Source organism: Parasteatoda tepidariorum, chromosome 1 (assembly GCF_982258835.1).
Source record: "Parasteatoda tepidariorum strain Cologne lab strain chromosome 1, Ptep-v5.0, whole genome shotgun sequence".
In the NCBI taxonomy this organism is placed as follows: Eukaryota; Metazoa; Arthropoda; class Arachnida; order Araneae; family Theridiidae; genus Parasteatoda; species Parasteatoda tepidariorum.
This window is the reverse complement of record NC_141755.1, coordinates 75572600-75585746: the sequence shown is the minus strand read 5'-3', so window position 1 is coordinate 75585746 and position 13147 is coordinate 75572600. Positions and strand designations below refer to the sequence as shown.

The 13147-nt window shown below is 28.2% G+C and overlaps 1 protein-coding gene across 4 annotated transcripts in view; it reads right to left on the bottom strand.

Annotated features, from left to right (window-relative positions):
* LOC107456608 (polyamine-transporting ATPase 13A3) overlaps positions 1 to 13147 on the bottom strand; it is a 101322-nt gene that overhangs the window by 69181 nt on the left and 18994 nt on the right. Inside the window, exon 1 of one of the 4 annotated variants that reach the window (XM_087166988.1) lies at positions 7780 to 7870. The exons of 1 other annotated variant lie outside the window; for it this stretch is intronic. The gene's annotated coding sequence lies outside the window, so the exon portion shown is untranslated. Of the gene's footprint in view, positions 1 to 1547; positions 1677 to 7779; positions 7871 to 13147 lie in introns of those variants that run through there. 2 more of the 4 variants (XM_087166986.1, XM_087166985.1) reach the window with 2 other exon arrangements.

Here is a 13147-nt window from a genome sequence, read left to right as displayed (position 1 = left end):
TTAGAAAGGGTTAAGTCAAACTTAATCAAACTTAGCTTACGTCAAACATTCAGCAAAATTGTATTGCTAAAAATGTAAACAACAAATCACAAACATATGTTTAAACAAAAATATTATTGACAATTAGATGATTTTACTAAGTCTATTACGATTTTACTAATGCTAATTCTACTGAAAGCATTCAAAGTCTTCGTAGAAATACTCTAACAAAAGTAGTTAATGTAAATTATTGCATATTCCGCCATAATATTTTTTTATAGCAGCAAGGTTCTATTTTACAAAAATAATGTTTTTGAATTTGTAAGCAAAAATTACAAATTTAGATGTCAATAGTTTTAATTATATATACACTTATGTACAAAAAAATTAGCTCACCAAGAAGAAGTCGTCAAAATGAAACGAAATTTTACGTACGTAATGACAGCTTTGATATAAGTAAATGATTAGAAAATTAAAGTAAAACGATAATCTTTGATTTTCTAATCATTTACTTATATGAAAGTAGTCATTACGTATGTAAAATTTCGTTTCATTTTGACGACTCCTTCTTGGTACGCTAATTTGTTTTGTCCATGAGTGCATATTTGATTTAATTATGTATAATATATGTTATTATACAATTACATAAGCTTGAAAATACATGCAATATATGTTTATTTAATTAAAATCGTTTAAATTTCCTTAAAATAGATCTGAAATGTCTGTGAAATACGTTAGAAAAATGTTTTGATTCTAGGAGAAATTTTTCAGAAATAACATTCGAGTAAACTTCACTATCAACTAAAAAGAAATATTGTCGAAATTATGTTTCAGTAAGCTTTCTGAAATTGTAGAATATTTTTTTTTTCAAAATTTTTAATCATATTCAGAAACGTAGTCTATTTCAATGCTGTGAAGCTTCAATAGGAGCCAGATACATTTTTGTATTGAGCAGATACATTTTGTACGAATATATTCTTTTAAATTGCTCTAACATGTAAGCATAAAAATTCGCAAAGCTCAAGCGAAAATTTTTAATTTTTTTTTAATTTCTAAGTGATGGTTTAGTTTTTTTATTGTTGAAAATTGCATATTTTCTTTTTTATTATTTTTTAAAAAGATATATAAATTCAAACAAAATTTCCAAAAAAAAAAAATATAAAATTTGTTCATTTATTTTTTGAGAAAAATTACGTATCATAATGTAAAAACATATTTATTGAAGATAAAACAAAGTAAAGCTTTTAAAATATAAAATTTTTGATCCACTAAAAATATATAAGATTTTCGATTAGCAATTATCCATTTTAGTTTTTTGTACAAATTGTTCTAAAATTAAAAGGAGTGAAACAAAGTGATCAAGAAAGAAAAATATTCAAATAACCAGCAGTACTTGTTAAATGGTAGAAATAAATTTAGTTAAGACAATTTTAAATTTTCCCTCAGAAATAATATTAAATCTTTTACTATTTGGAAATAATCAATAAAATTGTTTTTTTATAATAAAAATAAACAAATCTCTGAAATTTTTATACCCTGGGTGATTTAATAGTATAATTTAAACTTACTTACAACAGTTTCTCAGCAATGAGTGTCGGGCTGAGGATCACTGCGAAATTTAAACTTAGCTATTCGAAAATTATGTTGAGTGGCGAAAATGTGTCGCCAGCGTCACAATTTCTACGATTGCTTTCTTGTAAAAATGACAAAATGCTTCTTCGATATATATTTATGAATGAAGCGATGTAAACAGAAGGTCACAATTAGTTTTGACAGTATTCTGTTTTAGTTAATACGCCACATTAATCTCAATTTTTTTATTTCGTTGAACTCGTTCTCAAGGCTATATACGTTATTTCGGTCAGCATATAAATTATAATAATATTGATGCAGCTTCACGTAAATAAAGTTTTACCACAAAATAACATTTAATAACTTTCATAAATTAATTCATGTTAAAGCAATATTTAAATTTAAATTTTTCCACTGATCTTAACGAAAAGAGAAGTAGGATAGTCCAATGAGGTAATGGTCTTAAACGACTTGTTTAGAAGAAAAAAAAAGCATTACTATTCTACATTATCTGATAACCAGTGTTAAACAGCAAATCCTAGTAATATTGCTATAAATTATAATAATATTGATGCAGCTTCACGTAAATAAAGTTTTACCACAAAATATCATTTAATAACTTTCCTAAATTAATTCATGTTAAAGCAATATTTAAATTTAAATTTTTCCACTGATCTTAACGAAAAGAGAAGTAGGATAGTCCAATGAGGTAATGGTCTTAAACGACTTGTTTAGAAGAAAAAAAAGCATTACTATTCTACATTATCTGATAACCAGTGTTAAACAGCAAATCCTAGTAATATTTATCGTTATATCAATATTCCCTTTGTAAACTCTGCGATTTTGAATCCCAAAAGACAAGGGAACACTTGGACAAAACCATCTTCAGGGTCGACTTTTTGATACTATCCCGAATTCGCATCACGTCAAAAGAAAAAACCTAAAAAACTCCAACGGTTAGTCCACCGACATGTGAAATTTAACCCATGATCCATCTTCACTGAAAAAACTATGGTGTAGTTCCCATCTCAATTTAGAGTAGAAAAACTCAAAATATTGTGGGAATGATTATTTTATTTCAAGTTAATACCAAATCGAGAGTTCTTAAACTTTTCTTTTTTTTCTTTTTTAAATCCTAGCACCAATAATTCTTTTTAATTCATAAATCTTACACCAATCTGCCGTTCGTTGAGAAAGCTGTGTTTTTAGGAGTTAAATAAATTTATCAAATAATTAGTGGATATTTAAAATATTTAACTAAATTTGTCTGCGAAATGATAATCGGACATGTTTTAAAAGTATAAAAATTGCTTTTGGGCTATTATTAGAAGTTTAAAAGTGAATACTTGTGCAATTTCAAGATATTAAGTATATGGCGGTAAAGATGGTGGTTTATTTACATCAAGTGGACTGGTGAAAAATTAGTTCTTCTTGTCGGATTTAATTAACTAACTGGACACAGTCTATTTAATACTCAGTAAGTTTCAATCCTTTCTACTGGTTCATAAAAAATATTTTTATGAATTTTCGTCGGATTGATGGGACAAACTGTACTCATACTATACACTGTTAGAAAATGTATGTATGTTTTTAATTACATAATAAATATATTATGTTCCAATGAGATTTACTTAAATCTGCCAATTGTATGAAATATTTTATTATATTTAACTTCGATTCACTTCGGTTTCGTTCGAATTCTTATATTGATATTCTATTTGTGCTGTGTGAATGCTTGATTAACAAACTAATTTCGTTTTTAAATACATTGTATATATGCATCCTAAATTTATGATTCTTGGTCTCATAAATTTAGATTGCATCGTAAAAGTAACTTGTTTGTGTATCATACTTTACTGCAGTTATAAATTTTAGTGTTACTGAATAATATACATGGTAACGGCTACTCTACATCAAGTATAGTTCGTTCACCAGGAGTTGGCACTTGGCTCCGCCTTCATCACGTGGTATCAGACGATACTATTTCGCTATTTTCGGTGGAAGGATGCGAACAATCCTGAACCTTTTTGAGATATTTTGCTACAATATATTTAATTAGCTAGAGTAACGAAAAGTATAATAGCAGATAATGAAGCGAAGTAAGTGACTGATAAAGAATTCACTGTTAGCGTTTGACGCGCATTAAGGGTTGTCTCAATTTCCAGCGCGGAGATGTTTCTCCTCTTACTCCCGTGCTGAAATGAACTCTTCGCCCGAAGAGGTGGAACGAAGTGCCAAATTCTGGCGGACGAATTATATTGTAAAAGAACATTCTAGGTGATTTACTTTAAACTATCATTGATATGTAAAGTATTTGTCCCCCTTTTTGGTGTTCAGATAGTTAAGATCGTTATTTGAACTTATAAACTCTGTCTTACATTACATTTTTTGTACAAGTCTTTGTTTTATAAAATATATTAAGGGGCACAGATACAGTTTTTTGTCATTTCTCTTTAAAACTAATTTTAAATTTCTTATATGCTGTTACTTAATTTAAAAATTGTACAAAAATCTTCTCCATGTTTAAAATTTTTATGAGACATATTGAAAAAGATTCTAATTATTTACACAACTAAAAATAATATGTGTATAAAAAGGGGATAATTTAAAATTTATTTTTAATAAAATATTCATACTTTTAGCAATAATACTATAAGAATAATTTTAATTTTTAAAATAATTATAAAGCCTTACACATCAAATAATTTATATTTTTTAATTTAATGAAGACTTATAATTCAATTTTGAAATTTAAAGCAATTAATTTCGGCAGTAAAAATACTTTCAAATGTATGAACGTTTCGTAACCTTTGGAAATTTTTTTTTCCTTTTCCAACAATGAAAACGATATTGAGATCTTTCGAAACCATTGATACAGCTGAACTATTTATAAACTAAACTGACAGATCTCGATATTTTACTGGAAACAAATTATGAATTGACATTTATTTATTCCACGTGAGGCTAAGGCAATAATTGAATTCTACTAAACATGTGATTCTTCAAAAACATTCTACCCTTTTCTTTTCCTTTTTATATGCCTTTTATGGTGACAGAAAAGCGCATCCTCTCTGTCAGGTTTTTTTTTTAAATAACCTAAGCTCAAAATGCATTGTTTTATCTATGATTTATTTATAAAAATATGAGTAGTGAAAAATATGGAATTTTGAACCTTTAAATATAGACAATAGTATTTCATTTCTAGATTTTTCTCAATGTAAAAAAAAATACTATTGCATTATAAATGATTTTTTTCTTTGAAATAAAGAAATGTATCTCTCATCTGTAATTTTTTACGTAATTAAAATCTTACTATGTTTTTTTCGTATTTAGTTTAATTATATAACGCAAAAGAAGCTTTGATTTGTTATTTCTTTTATGAATTATTTAAAGGAGAAAGCATGTGTTCGGAAAAATTTATTTTATAAATACTTTAGGTCAACTAATTTTGTAGTTAAAATTGACATCTAAATTCAGAAGTCAATTATATTGTGAAAAAATGTAAAATGCTGCTTCAGAACGTTATGGTCACTTTCTAAATTTTATATATTGCAAGTTTTAAAAAACTGTAATTTTTATAAGAAATTAGTATAAATTTAATTGATAACTTTAAATGTCTGATTTGATTGATAAATTTAATTGATAAATCTGAATTATAAAACAACTTTTTTAAAGGGGGAAAAATGCATAAATAGGTTGTAATTAACGCTAGGATGCCAAAAGGAAGTCATTTTGACTGCTTTTTCATTTACAAAAAATTTGCAAATAATAATGTATAAATAAATATTTTCTTTCCAAGTGAAGTAAATTTTTTTATCTTAATATTTTCTAACAACTTGTTACATAACTGTAAATAATCTAAAAAATATTAAAAATTAATTAAGCAAATTTCTTTACACTTTAGTTATTCTTTCACAATGCAGTCATTTTGACTGCTTTTGGACAATATAGGTATATACTAAGTTTCAGACTTTCTAGTGTTAAAGAAATTATAAAGAATTAGGCATCAATAGCAGTTTTGAATGCAAACTAAAGAATTCCAGCGTCAGTTATTGTTTTGTTGCTTAAAAGTATCAAAATTCTCGATATCATGTAAATTAATGTGTCGTGATGCTTAGTATAAATGTGCATTACAATGAGAGAAAAAATGTATGATCAAAACTACCAGAACATGGTAAAATTTATAGTCTTTTTGGCTGTATAGGAACATCAAAAATCTCAGTAAATTTTACTGAGGCGTAATGATTTTGGTAAAATCAACAATAAAACCTGTTTTCATAATATATGATAAAATTTAGTAACTTTATCACGATATTTAAAAGCATGGCATAGAAATGATTTATTCGGTTAAATTTACTTTTCAGCTTTGCAATTTTAACTAAATGTGTAGTAATAAGAACTATAATTTTGAAAAGCAGAGTTTTTGGATAATCGTTACCATATGAACGGAAAAATTGTAAAATGAATGGTTTAAATTTCGTACTTTTAGGTTTTATTGACCAGAACACTATTACTATGCAGTACGATAATTTTACTAGAATTTTTTTCTCAGCTTGAGAAATATTGAAGTGAATTTTGTGTTCTAATGAAAAAACGTATATTGAAAAAGAAATGCATCTGAATGCGAATTTTACGAGAACTTAGACGTCAAAAAGACTAGAATATGCCTGAAAAAGTATGGCATTAATCTTTATAATAATTAATAAAAGTTTACCAAAATAAAATTTTGCTATTTAAGATATAGTAATTCTTTTCAGTAAAAATATTTTCAAAAATATTAAAATACATAAAATTTGGTAATTATTAACATTAATATGAATTACAAAAAGAGTCTCAGTACATATTAAAAATTTCGCTTAATGAAGCAAAATGGTTGGGTATGTTTTTGGAGATCAGAGAGAAATTTATGACTCATTCATGTTGAGTGGCCTCTTTTCTACGATGTTTTGATAAACTTCAAAAAGATTCTAGAAAAATTTATGATACACCCTAATAAGAATTTTTTTTTAAAAATTTATTAATCATGAGTAACAATGAATCAAAACAATTTAGCACCACCAAAAATTAATTATGTCAAGATATCGAGATGGACCCTTCAACCTCATGGCCTGATCTCTAGACCATTTGGTAAAATTACAGTACTGTATAGTAATGGCATTTATTGTAAGAAACTATAATTCTGGTTAATAAAATGAAAATACATGGTATTTAAACAGTTCATTTGATAGCTTTTCCGTTTGTATGGCAATGGTTTAACAAGAATTCTGGTTTTTAAAATTATAGTCCATATTATCACACATCTAGCATATGATACCAAACTGAAAAGTAAATTTAACCGAATAAGCAGTTTTTATACTATGCCCAAAGGTATCATAATAAAATTATCAAATTTTATTTTTATCGAATTTTATCGTACATTGCAAACCGATATTTTATTTTTAATTTTAACAAAATCATTACCAAAGCACTTCTGGGAAAAATTTCCGAGCTTTTTGTTGTTCTCATACAGCTACAAACACAGTAAATTTTACCATATTCTGGTGAATTTTGGACAATCTAAAAAATAATTTTTGGTAAACCGTTACCATATAAATGGTAGAATCATCAATTGAATTATTTAAACACCGTATTTTTTTATTTAGTTTTTAATACCAGAATTATTATTTTACTGGAAATGTCATAACCATATAGAACGGTAACGTTACCAGAATTTTATTTTTCTGTACTACTTGAAAGATCATCTAGCTTTGATTTAAATCCATCCTTACGTATCTACTATTATGTATTTTTGTTTCTCCTAATTTAGTTTATTTTTAGCTCACAAGTTAATTTTTAAATCAACCTAAAAATTCAATTTTAACTACAAAATAGCCTTATTTGTTAAACTTAATGTCACTAACACACTTTATCCGATCATATCTAAATTATTTATAAATATTTTTTGCGATAAATGAAGGTTATATTTTTAAGAAAAAGTAATTATGATAAGTGTTTGATCCCAACCGCATTTTTATTATGAGGAAAAATTGAAAACACCTCGACAACTCCTTTCAAACACCAATTAACACTTCGAAAAGTTTTACGAGGTGTTAATAGGTTACGAATTGGCAACCTTTAAAACTCATCACTTCATTTTTAGCGAGATTACTTGCAAAATATTATCTAATATTACAGAAGCTCAAACTCAGTTCACAGCTGAAAAATTTAAGATAACAAGATGATACTTACATCCACGAGCAAGTTTCATATTTATTCCGTGAAAAGAACAAAAGTTTTTTTTGCGTAAGAAATGTAAACACATATACATACAGAGCATTAAATAAAAAAAAATTTCGAAGAAATAAAAGAACATCCTAATTGCTTTAAATATGTTTTTTTTCTCGATTTCATTAATCAGCGTTTTTTCCCTTGTAAAAAAATAAGCAAATAAAAATGATTGGCACTTATACAACGTAATTCAAGGTTTACACGTGTTGAATACTTTAATTTTATTCATAAATAAGTTTCTGTGTAAGCTTTGCTGTTAGTAATCAGCCAAAATATTTTGCATGCCATCAAGTAGGAATTGGTGTTAATAGGGTGAACATTAGTGCTAAGAAACCCATAGTTTTTATATTACTTTAAACTATCAAAACTCTTAACTATAATCAGCCCCCAACCTAAAAATCTATTCCTAAAAAATTTTCAACTTGATTAGTAAGTAACAATTCCTCTTAGTTAACCTTTTAGTCATAGTAAATTTTTGTATTACGTATCTCAACATTAAATTGAGATCTTTATAGCAAAAGTGAACTATACTTAAACTATATTTTAGAGAAAATTAAGCTTAAAGTTCAAGTATGTTATTTAGGTCCTTTAGTGATTTCAGAAAACTTAGTTCACTTGATTTCGAGGAATTGATTTGCAATCGCTTTAAAATATATACAATTTGAAAACGCTAATTGGCAAAAAAAAATTTTTTTTTTCATACATTTGACTTTATCCACTTTAACTCTGATCTGTTTGGTTGTCCTTTTATAAAATTTTCAAGTAAGTATTTAGTCAAATTTTATTATAGTAGATAAGGCATGTGCTGGTGGATTTGAAGGTGTAATATAATATTTTTTGAATCCGTTTAATTATTTAACTTACCATGGTGTATAATTTGAAAGTTCATCCTAAGGTTTTCATGTCACTCTCCTGGACTAGGCAATTTTTCTATTAATTAAGGGGAAAAAAATAGAAAATGTTTATACGCAATCAACACTATTTATTCCCTCAATTTTGTTTAATCGATTGAGTGTTTGAAGATCGGATTCCCCTGATGTTCTTACCATAAATTAAAAGTTCTAAACTGAGGTGTATAACAGTTTCCTCTGTCATTCTTCCGGACAACAGTTCATGTGTAAGGTTCGCATAAGTTTAATTTCATCACAGCGCAAAAAAAGTTTAACATTTATATAAAAAATATGGCAACAGATTAGATACAGAAATAGAACACTTCGCTTTAAAATATCGCAAGCGACTAGGGGAAGGACGATTCCATAATGTTAAACTTAGAGTTTCGTCGAAAGAGTTAAAATAGGGATAGAGGGAAATTACACTGAGAATATTGGGAATTTTTTTGTTTGCTTCCTTGGCGTATTGGCTAAATTTTAAAGGTTTACCGTCACCGTTCGCATTTGTTTTTACGTTTATTTTTTGCGACGTTTGCTGTCATTTTCGAACTCGTATAAAATATGTTATTTATTGTATTTTATTGTTATGTCTTTTTTTTATTATTGTTATCTGCTTTGCTTTTGTTTTTAATTTTTTTTTTACTTTAAAGTTAGTTAGATCTTAATATATGTATGTTACCGTCAAAGTATGAGACGCCAGCATTGTATAGAATGCTGGATGTTTTTAGGCAAAGTATGAAATGTGAGAATTATAATACTTTCCCTAGGCATTGTATATAATGCCTAGGCATTCTATAGAATGGCAAATGCTATTTAGGCAAAGTATGAAATAAACGTCCTGATGCGGTTATTATGTAAATGATGTGCATGTTACTGTGAATGACCGAAATCGGTGGTTGTTGACTTTCACCGGTGAATGTTGACAATCACATAGTCGCTTCGGTGAATGTCCGAAATATTTATTACATCCGATTTGATATTAATTTATTCGTTTATATAATTACATTTATTCGATATTTTAATACTTATTGACGATAGATTAGAAGAAACATCAGTGTTTGGAGTATCGGGCAAATGTATACTGGTCAGTGGCACTAAACCTTAATGAAACATAATTGCATGGTATACCGGGCAGTGGCACTGAACCTTAAAAAAACGTCAGTGCAGGGAATACCGTGCAAATGTATACCGGGCAGTGGCACTTAATCTTAAAAAAACATCAGTGTAGAGTATACCGGGCAATGGCACTGAACCTTAAAAAAACATCAGTGTAGGGTATACCGGGCAGTGGCACTTATACTAGGTCTAGATGACTAGACTTTGGTAAATGTCTGAAATATATACAAGGTCTAGTTAAGTGCCACTGACCGGTATACCCTACACTGATGTTTTTTTAAGGTCAAGTGCCGCTGCCCGGTATTCCCTGCGCTGATGTTTTTTAAGGTCAAGTGCAACTGCCCGGTTTATACACGGAAATCTTTTCACGAACTCCCCCCCCCCTCACGCTCCTCCAACATGTACAGCATTGCTGGAACAGCGACCGATAATTGTCAACAGTACTGAGGTACGTACCTCTCTGCATCAAAAACGTTCTTTGAAGATAAAAAAAAAATCAATTCTGACTGTCTTCTCTGTAAAGCCTAATAATCAATTCTTTCTTTTTAGATGAACCTAGTTAAGTTTTTTTTTGTTTTTGTTTCAGAAAATCCCGCCAAAATTTGACTTCCAATGTTGGCGCTAAAATAAGGTGATATTTTGCTAAGTTAAAGCTCTCACCAGCAATCGAGCAATTACCGATATCGAGCTCATTTTCCCCTTTCTAAATTTTCTAAGTCCGTTTGTATTATGGAATCGTCCTGTCCCTAGTCCCTTGTTAAAATATCTGTTACTGTTATTATTGTTTATTAAAATACTTTTTTGAAATATCTTCTCGCTTCTTAATTATAATTCATTTAAACTAAATTCCTTGTCTTTCAATCTTACCTTATAGAAATACAACTGTTTATACATTTTTTAAGAAATGATGCACATTATATTGAGGTGAAAATTCTAACTGAAGAGCTTTCTTAAGCCTAAATATATCTAGATTTTAGTAGCAAACCTGATATTAAAAAAATGTCTCATTGCTGGTATGCAGAAATGTCACACTTCTGGCATTTTCTGAACCAGAAAATTGACGTTAAATTGAGTTCCCTTTATTTTCTCTTCAAGTGCCGTATAAAGAATAATTATGAGTTTTTTTTCTTTTTACGTTTTTAAAGCACTTTTTATATTTTAAGAATTTGTGATTTGAAAATATCAAGAATTTGAATAATAGCCCATATTTATTTTTAAAATTAGAATTTTTTTAAAAAAAAATAAAAAGATAATTGCGTAGTTCCGAAAACAATTTAAAATTTGAACAATTTAATAAAAATAAATCAAAACTGTTATAGGCATAATATTAAAATTTATAAGTAATTTTATTTTTCGATTTTTTTCTGCAATTTTTCAATCATTAAACTTTAAAAATTCAAAAGAACCTGAATCTATTTTAAAGCAGGTCACTGTTTTGCGTGCTCTAATAGACTAGTTTTGTCGATTGATATTCCGCTTAATTTAAGCGACGAACCATGATTAATCACAAAGCAAAGCTTTTAAATTACTTATTAACTGTCAACTGTTTCCACGTGAAAACCATCTCATGCGTTGTCATATTTTTTGAGCACGAAATATGCTTTCGATCTGCCCTAATACTTGTTCTAGAAGACATAGATCAATTTACCAATAACATAAAGGAAGCATGGAAGTATGACATTGAAGATTGGATGAAGAAGATTCATGGATATGTTGTCAATAGGGAAATTAATTCATCAAAATATGCAAAAAAGTTAATCAATACTAAGATACATGTTTGACAACAAAATAAAGCTTCTGCAAATGAAAATATTTAAGAAAACATAAATGTTATGAGAAAGAATGTAACAAATAATAGTTAGTCTTCTATTTTAAGAAATTTATTCAGATGTATGTGATAAGGAAGTTGGAATGGAAAATAATAGTATTTTTTGGTTACCCGTATTCAAATTCTCCGAATTTTTACTCATTTATTTATTTACTTTATTTTTTTAACCCTTAAGACTATTTTCGCAAGTGATCAAAATAAAATTTCCTTCAATCATAACACTCATTAGCGAAAAAATTATTTCCCAAACTTTTATCATTTTTGAATATCAAATTGGAGCTGTTTGAATACTGGAAAAGACACGTTAATCTTATTTTCCTCACAGCTGAGAGTTAGCAATAATTACTCTTGATTGCTCAGTGGAGTTTAGCCTATCTTCAGCCAACTCTCTTTGTGCTTATTGATTGACACAAAACCTCAATAAAAGTCACAGTTTTGAGAAAACGAAAAGCGTATTTGCTTCTCATTAAAATGAGAATGCAAAAATGAAAATGAGAACGCAAAAAGGTATTGATTTTCATGATTTTAATCTAAATAGAAAAATGTTGCCAATTTCTTTTACAGTGAAATTTCATAACTTTTAGAATATTTTGGTTATTTTTTCGTTTTAAGGATAATACTTCACGGTAAGATAGCACACATAGCTTAAGATTATAGCTTGGGTTTTCAAGTGTCAGGCATTTAATCTGTTGCTTTTTTATTTTTCTTCGTGATAGAGCTTTGAAAAACCATGCAAAGTTTGCCTGATAAAGTATGGAATGGAGCTAATTTTAATTGTTTGGTATACTGAGATTTGCGGATTTTGTTTTCTTATCGTGTTCTTTTAATTTCTTCTTGCGATTCAAGTCATTCCTAATAATGTATTATGCCTTTCATTTGTTTGGATTTGCTGCTTTAGTATACGCTATATAAAAGTCAGGCGTCACAAAATGTGTTCGAAAAATTACTCTTGTAACGTCTCAAAAACATTCCCAATGCAAGAAAGTATAAGACAAACATTTATCACGCCATTTTGTTCCTAAGTGTTGGAATCTTGTTCAATATTGGCACACTAACAACATCCATGATAGCAAAACGGGCTGTGAGGTTTGTTAACGACCCCTTATTGCTTATGGGACTCTCAATGGAAGGTAAAGAAATATGATTCTTAGATTGTACAAGATTTGCTTTAAGTTTTCCTTATGCTTCAACAGAAGCAATTGTTAGCGCGGTAACTTTACTTAGTAGCTCAGCTTATTTTAATGTTGGCGTAATAATTAGCGGCATTGTGAAAAAATTAAAAATGCTCTTAGAGTGAAATGTATTTTTCTCAAGAATCAATTTCAGAAAACATTCTAATGCTCCAGAGAATTGTTTCTATTACACACGAGGTTTATGAAGCTTTCTCCAATAGCGTAATGTTCGTCTACGGCTCGGTTATTAGCTGCTTTTTTTTAAAGCTGTTAGTGTTACTTTATCTATAGTTGGTACACCAGCCGTATATATTTACACTACT